The 8466-nt window shown below is 43.8% G+C and overlaps 1 protein-coding gene across 2 annotated transcripts in view; it reads left to right on the top strand.

Annotated features, from left to right (window-relative positions):
- Positions 1–1174: 1174 nt before the first annotated feature.
- SLC7A6 (solute carrier family 7 member 6) overlaps positions 1175–8466 on the top strand; it is a 29751-nt gene continuing 22459 nt past the window's right edge. For both annotated transcript variants that reach the window (XM_031950216.1, XM_031950217.1), the window contains exon 1: positions 1175–1375. The gene's annotated coding sequence lies outside the window, so the exon portion shown is untranslated. The remainder of the gene's footprint in view (positions 1376–8466) is intronic.

Raw genomic sequence — 8466 nt, 5'->3', positions numbered from 1 at the left:
CAAAAAAAAAAAAAAAGTTGCTTAATATTTATCAGTGAATTGCTGAGCTGTGCAGCCCTCCCTACGGTACACGACCTTCCATTCCCAGGAACTTCAAGGGGTCTCCACACCAAGGAGTGCTATTCCGAGTTGAAGCATGGGGTTTCTGGGCTGACCCCGTGCTAGGCTGAGTCAAACGGGTAGGCTTTCTCAGGGAACGGGTTGCTGTCCCTGAGACGATTTTTCTGACTTTTGAAGAACACAAAGCCAAAGCCTGCTCACACCTTTTTCAGTGCTCATTCACCTAAATGCAAGGATGAAGAAACAGCACCGGCTGCAAAACCACAGAGTTGTGTATTCCGGGCCAAATGCCCCGGGTACTACCCCCCACCCCCGCTGGGAAGCTGTATTTTTGGCTGCGTCTCCTCCGGGGGAAGAGAGGGTTTAAGCCTGCGGGCTCAGTTCCTGTTTAGAGACCAATTAAAAGGCTCTAGTTCGGAAGTAATCACAGAATACCTTCTTATCTCCCCCGAATGGTGCCGGGTGGGGCATCACACCGGGACTACCCCCCAGACGCCCTCCCTCCCCTCCGCCGCTCCCCACTCTCAGCCCTGCAGGGGGTCGCTCAGCTAGAGGCGGAACCCCCCCGCCCCCCCCCCCCCAGACGCATCTCCTGCTGCCCGGTCTCCGGCGGGGCTGGGTCAGACGCAGAGCCAGCATCCGCGGACCTCCTGCTGCAGGGAAGCCTCAGAGACTGCAGACGGCGCCCGGACTCTGGGCTCGCCGAAGCGGGGACGCCCCTCGCGGACCTACCTCAGCTCAGGGAAGGCCGCGGAGGGCTGGGTGCAGCTCCCGTCGGCGGGCCAGGAGGGCCGGGCGGTGCGGGAGTGGCAACATTGTGTCTTTCCCCGGGAGGCGCGCGCTTCCCCCCCTCGCTCCCGGGGGCGGCTGCGGCGGACCCGGTAACGAGGAGGCCCGCGCCCTCGAGGGTCCCCGCGGAGGGGGCGGGGTAGCCGGGGGGAGCAGCCGCAGGAGGGACCGCGAGGTGGCTTCACGCCGCCGCGAGATGCGCGCGGGGATTTCTTTTGTTGGGCTGTGAGCGTTCGCAAGGGCCGGGGAGCCCCAGCACCGCCGAGCCCGGGGGGGGGGGGGGGGGGGGGGGGAACAGCATGAGAGCTGCGGCGCAATGCGCCCGGCGGCAGAGGGGGGGCAGCGATGCGCTCCCCCGCGCCCCGCCCCCGCTGGCCCCCTCCGCGGTCACGTGACTGCGCGGCGCGCGGCCGGGGGCGGGGGGGAGCCGGTGTGTGGGAGAGGAAGAAGGAGGGGCCGCGGCAGCGTGAGGAGGGGAGCTGGTGGCGGCAGCCGAGCATCCTGCTACCGGCCGGGCCATGAGGAGGTAACGGGCCGGGGGCCGGGCCGGGGCTGAGGCGGCGGCGGGGTCGCTCGGGGGTCCCGGAGGACACAAAGAGCCGGGCCCGGGCCGGGGCGCCCCGAGGACCGGGGGAAGTCGGGGGGCTGAGAAGTAGAGGGCCCGGGGGGCTCGGGAGGATCTGGCGGGGGCTGAAGGGACTCTGAGGGCTGGGGGCCGAGGAGAGGTGGGAGGTCCGGGGGCGCTCGGGAAAGGGGGACCGAGGGGAAGGAAGGAAAGCGGGGTCCCAGGGGCCACGAGAAGCCGGGAGAGTGAGGGGCTGAGAGCTGAAGGGCCGGGGATGGCAGAAGGGCGTTCGGGCTGTGTGTGAGGGACTCATGTTCGGGGGCCCAGGAGAAGGGCGCTGATGAGAACTGGACGGACTGGGCAGCTGAGGGGAATTGGATGGGATGCCGAGAAGAAACTGCGGCTACTGAGGAGAGTCCTAGGGGGTTAAGGGGGACCTGGGGGCACGGCCCCTCCTGCTGGGAGATGCCCCCTCTCCTGCCTGGCTGCCTCCGCGTGCGGCTGCTAGTTCCCAGCGGAGCTGCGTCTGAGGCGCCGGCTCGCCCGGGTGGGGGTAATCTCCCCCCCCCCACCCCCCCCTCCGGGGCCAATCCTGACGATCGTTTATTTGTCGCTCCCTTGGTTGAGGGTTCAGATCTCGGCGTCTCCCTTCCAGCAAAAGCTGAGAGCGAGGTGGCCCCAGATCGAACTCTGGGTCAATTAGGAGCCCGGGATGTTTCTTTGGGACAAAGGGATACTGTTTAACTATGTTGCAACTGAGCCGGGTGACTGGGGTTTGGGCCCAGGGGCTGCTCACTATACTGGGAGTTAATCGGTGTAGAAACGGCAAAGCTTAGGAACCCACCCGACCGTTGGTTTTGGAGAGCTTTTGCATTTTTTATTCTCTTCTAACACCCATTCAGGAATTCTGCTTTCTTCCCATAAAAGAGTGCCTGCCCCTTCTTTTTGCTAGGTACAAGCATGCCTAGTTATGGTGTCCCAAGCACCGTGTAAGAAAAGTATTTGTTATTCTTCCAGGGAACGGGTACAATATGTTTTAAAAGGGGGAAGGAGAAAGTGTGTGGTAAGGTAGAAGGGTCCTTAGAGATTATGTAGTCTCCCCCCTCTCTCATTTAGCAGACTACTTATAAATGTAAACATACTATTGGTGGTTGAAGTCCTACATACCCCTTCAGTAGCAATGTGGGTATTGGAGTTGAGGGGTGGTGGAGAAATGTAGCCAGAGTTTAAGGCAGCCTTGGTCAGAGAAGCATCTCACCAGAGATCTAATATTTGGGATTTTTTTTTTTTTTTTTTTTTTACTGCTATGCCTTTGAGAAGGAAAAAAATAAGTTTTTTAGAATTGGTCTGGACTACTGGGACGGTGAATGTTGTAATAATAGTAATACCTAATATTTTTAAAGCAGTTATCAAGATGCTTTTATGCCTATTATTTCAACTGATCATTACAGGTTTTTTTAAAGAGGCGTTTGTATATCTATATTGGTGATTCTTTTCAAAAAATTTTTCAAACACATTTCAGTTTCTCCAAAATGTAATAAATTCAAGTTAGTTTTCTTTTTTCCCCCTCTCTTTTCCTCTTATGGTCTTATGGGACAGATCTCTTATCTTTTGTATTCTTAATGATGTTCCTTCCCATTACACTTTTTTTTTTTTTTTTTTTTTTTTTTGCTGAGGCAATTGGGGTTAAGTGACTAGCCCAGGGTTATACAGCTAGTAAGTGCCCCTAGCTGCTCTCCCCATCATGCTTCTTAATTTTTATGATTTATGCCATGTTTGTGTAGATTTATGTTAAGATTCTTACAAGGTACTAAAACAGTAGAATTGATCTGATCCTACAAGGAGATGTTATGGGCCAGGACTTGAAACAAGGTACTAAAGGGAATTGAGGAGACAATGGTTAAATCTAATTTAGCAATGATTTAATCCTACAACAAATAATGGTTTCTTAGTGATATAATGGTTGATGTATACTCAGTGTACAGCATATAAGCAAGAAGCTCTCAGGGCCAGACACAGAAGCCTACTAGAAGTTCTCAGAGGAGGAGATAGATTCATTCCAACTTCTACCTTTCTGCTGGCTGGAGGCTTTGGATTCGGAAGAAGAGAGACTGAAGCTGAAGAAGCAAAAGACTAGCGGCAAAAGCTCTTGGAACCAAAGAGAGATAAGCCTCTAAAAAAACTAACCGGGCTATTTTGAAGGAGACAAAAAAGGATTTGGATTTTAACTCCTGCCTGTATTTGAGGTATTTATTGATCTGAACTGAAACAAAGGCTGCCTCCAGAAGCCCCCCAAGAAACCTGCTCCCAGAGAATTAGAGCCATCCCTTACATTAAAAAAACTAAAAAGAGGGAGAAAAAAAATCAAGTTTAGTAAAACCAACTAATACATCAAAAAGTCCATCATTGTACAGTTTAACATATGGTATCCTGCTCTGTGTTTGGCCTTTGGCCAGTGCTTTTTTTGTATATGTATGTTTGTGTTGGAACTATTTGGCCTAGGGGTGTTAGTCAGGTATACCTGAAGGATTCAAATAGTTGTCTAACATGAGGCTAAAGTATAATTCAGAAAGGTGATGGAATGCCTTCAGATGGAGAAATAGTTGAATAGAAAATAATTGAATCATAATTTACTAGTTTAGAATTTGTTTTTTAGTTTTATTTGCATGTTTTTACCCAGAGTTTTCTCTTCCTTAGAACAGAAAATACTAAGCTGTATCTACTTCCCTTTTCTCTTTACCTCCCTTTGACTACCTTACTTTCTGCTGTAATTCTGAGTCCAGGTTCCTCCTTCCCCAGCTTTATTGTTGGACCATTACTTGAATGATTGCCTGTTTTCTTAACTTAATCTGGTGAGAAGCCATATAAGCAACTTCTTCAGATATTCCTGCTTCCTTCTAACCTCCCTTTCCCATAGGTGTGGTGGTGTAGCTGGATTATGATTGCTGCCCTAAAGTACACATCATCCATATCACCACAACTATTTCTGCAGGATTAGTCTGTCCAAATTATAAATTTCTCTTTCTATAGGGCTGGGTGCTTTTCTGAAAAAATGATGTAAATATTTGTGTAAATGTACAGTTTATGAATAAATAATCAGACAGATTAGGATGGGCTGTGGTAGAACCACTTAGATTAGTTTTTTTCCCTTATTCTTTGTAGGCAAGAAATTCAAGTTGGATTGTAAATTGTGAGAGCAGCACCCGGCCTGGAGTTAGGAGATCCTGAGTTCAAATTAGGCCTCAAACTCTTGACATTTACTAATTGTGAGACCCTTGGCAAGTCACTTAACCCACAACTCATAGATTTCACATTAAAGAATGCTAGTAGTCACTCTTTATGTTCTCATTTTCTTTTGTGGCAACTTTCAAACAGCAGTCTTCTCACCCTAACATTTCAGAGACTTAATAGAATCTGGAGCCAATTACTTCTTGTTAATAAAGATAATTATTTTTGTTTTTTACCTGTAATTCCATTTGCATAAGGAAGGCTCTGCTTGAAATTCCTTCTATGGCTTATCTATAACTAGTAAAGAGTTGCCTGAGTTATTGAATAGTCAGGTGATTTTTGCTCCTGGATACATAGCTAGTATTTATGGTCAGAAGATGTTTGGTTTAAATCTCATTGCTACTTTTCTCTACCCTTGTGACCTTGATCAAGTAGGACTGATCAAGTAGTCCACAATCTCTGTGTTGTTTCCTCATCTTTAAAATTAGTTGTTGGACTAAATGATTTCTAAGGTTCTTTCTGGCTTTAGATCCTATGGGCTTATTCTGTATGACTTGGTTGACTCTCCTACATTAGTCTGATTGAGCCATCTGCTTCTATTTCCCCCCAAATTTATTTAATTTGAAAAAACAGAATAAGCAAAAAGAAAAACAGAAAAGCAATACAAAACAAAATGAAACAAAAGAGAACATTGTCATGTGTGCAGTAAAACATCAGAGAAGTCAAAATATATGACAACAAATACCAATTTAAGAAATTCTCTCTCTATATATATTAGAAGAAATATTCATAAGAGTGCCCATCTTTTGTTTTTTGGTTCTCTGCTGTATACCTTATTTACTTTATTATTTTTTCCCCTTTCATCTCCTCTCTCATCCCCAAGCAGGCTATAGTTAAGAGAATATATATGTATATGTATATATATGTAGATATATACACATAAACACTCACAAACACACATACATGTACCCCACATACATACTTCTTTCCTATCTCTGCTGACTCTTTCATTAAATTCTGCTCCATACTTGGTTTACTATTACTTAACCTCCCTCAATCCAGGGATCACTCCCTTGTCTTCTCTTACTCTTTGCTTCCCCATACGTCTCTTCTTCCTCCTCATTTTTAAAATAGATTTTGAAGGGCTTTATACTCTTCATGGAATATATGTAATGTTGTCTATTGAACCTGTTCCCTATTGTGAGTAGGTTTTCAGAACTCTGAGCCCTCCTCCCCTCTCTGATGCTTCTGTGTTTATTCTTCCTCTATACCTCATTTGTATAACTAATTACTATTTTTATTTTTACTTTGCCCATCTTTCTTTTGAGCTTACCCTATTATTGATATAAATCTTAAACACAAAGTATACATTTCCCATGTAAAAAAAAACATAAACAATTTGTCCATGTTTAAACAGTACGTCTATATTGAGTTCATTAAACTTGCTCTTTGATATTGGCTGTTAGATGTTAAATTTTCTGTTAAGTTCAGATTTAGTTGATAGAAAGTCCTGAAAATCTACAAGTTCATTGAATGTCCATTTTTTTTTCTGATTGAATATTAGTTAATTTTGCTGGGTATGATATTTTTGGCCAAAGGCCTAGTTCTTTTGACTATCTGTAGATATGATTCCAATATCTATGGTCTGCTATTGTAGATGCTGATAAGTCTTAATACAATTCTAATTAGAGCTCCAATGTATTTGAATTGTTTTTTTCTTGTTTCTTGTAAAATTTTCTCTTTAATCTGGAGATTTTCGAATTTGGTAATAATATTCCTATGTGTTTTCCACAAAGGATCTCTTTGAAGTAGTGACTGGTGAATTTTTTTTATTTCTATTTTCCCCTCATATTTTATTACTCCAGGACAATTTCCTAGGATTATTTCCTGCATTATTGTGTCAGGGCAGTCCAATTATTCTTATATTTTTTCTCTTCTATTCTTCAGACCTGTTGGTTTTCTTAGGAGATGTTTCACATTCTATTCTATTTTCTCATTCTTTATAATCTGTTTAGTTATTTGTTGATCTCTTATAGCTTCACTGGCTTCCCTTTGTGCAGTTCCAATTTTTAAAGATATTTTTTTGAGACTCTGTACTCATTTTCTAATTGGTTAACTTTTTTTTTCATAATCTTTTTTTTTTTCTTGGATAGTTTTAATTTTTTTCTTTAGTTTTTCCTCATTTGATTTTTGAATTCTTCTATAAATTCTCCCTGGTCAGGGAGCCATTTCCCATTATTATTATTATTTTTTTAAACTAAAGTGTCCTCCTCTGAAAATGAATTCCTTCCTTGTTTCCATAATATGTTTCAATGGTGGGGTTCTTTCTTCTTTTCTGGTTCATCTTTTTTTTTTTTTTTTTTTTTTAATAAGAGGTATTAGTGTAAGCACTTCTAATCCTGGGATGGGGTTGGATGGTGCCTCAAGTTTTTCTTCAGGTTTCCACTCTGACCACGAACCCCAAAGCAAGAACTCCACCTTCCTGCAAGTGTTCACATCCAGTAATGTCCCTTGCCCAATTGCTTCTGTACCCGCCAGGTGCTGATTCCTTCTCAACAACTGGGCCTGCCGTTCCCAATTAGCCGATGTTCACTCTGTCTTCTGGTGCTCAAATTCCCACTTGACAAACAGGATGGGCAGTGAAAGTGTCTGTGGTTCTTCAACCACACTCAGCTAGTCTGTAGGGCTGTTGTTTCTGTGGAGCTAGCTCGGAGGTGTTTGCACTTCAGACAGGTTAATCCCCAGTCCAAGGTCTTTCTTCAGATCTTGTGGAGTTGTAACTGGAGGACCCTGAGCCATCTGCTTCTGATAAAGGTTGACTAGGACAACATTGACTGGGTATTTCTGCAAGTAAGAAGTACAGTCATTAATTGATTTAGACTAGGAAAGGGTTTTGATATTTTTGCTCTTCTTTCTTAATGAATACATAAAAGAAATATTGTTTGCCCCTGTGTGACTTTTTTTTTTTTTTTTTTTTGCCTTTCATGTCATGAGAATCTTTTCTAATATTTGCTTTTTAAGACTATATAATTATCATTCTTTTTACATGGAGTGATATTAGGATCAAGGCTAAGGTCTCATATATAATAGTGATTGTTCTACATCCCAGGGATCCTGGTGCTAAGAAAGTAAAGGAAACAGTTAGACCAGAGCTAACCTTGCTGTCAGCTTTTTTGGTTTCTTTATTGAGTTGAATATGAGGGAAGCAATGATGATGACAACTTTGAGAGCTCATTTGGATAACTCCCTAAAGGCAAGAGTTCCTGTCATTTCTTTCTTTTTCATCCCTCATAGATTCAGCAGTTTGAGTATCATTTATAAATATTTTTGATTCACTATAATGCAAGTTCTATGTATGAAAAAGAACATAAGCATACACACATACATTTTCCATCATGTGTGAGAAGCAGAAGATGAAATGGTAATGTCCCAAAACTGAGCAAGTTCCCTTTGGAGTGAGGGGGAGAATAATGCTGACACAACTAGGATTGTTGCTTTTTTTTTTGAGAATATGTTCCTGGATGGTTGGAAAAGTCTATTGAGTTGTCAACTTAACTAAGAACTGGTTTCTCTTAAATTATTCCTGTTTTTAATCATAGTTTTTGCCTTATGTTATCAGGTCTGTTTGGCTTGTAGCTCTAGGGACTATCAGTCAGCTCTGTCAGCTTTAAGACCTTTGCTCATCAACTCCCATGATGCAGGAGCTGATAAGATCCTAGGGAGTTTTGTAGTAAGAGATCTTAAGTATCCTGTATTCCTTAATTTCTGCAGGGTTGGTTTTCTCCCTCCTTCTCTCCCTCCCCCCATAATAGTTTATTTTGTAC

Source organism: Sarcophilus harrisii, chromosome 2 (genome assembly GCF_902635505.1).
Source record: "Sarcophilus harrisii chromosome 2, mSarHar1.11, whole genome shotgun sequence".
Taxonomy (NCBI): Eukaryota; Metazoa; Chordata; class Mammalia; order Dasyuromorphia; family Dasyuridae; genus Sarcophilus; species Sarcophilus harrisii.
Note: the sequence above shows the minus strand (reverse complement) of the source record. Positions and strands in the feature narration are given on the sequence as shown.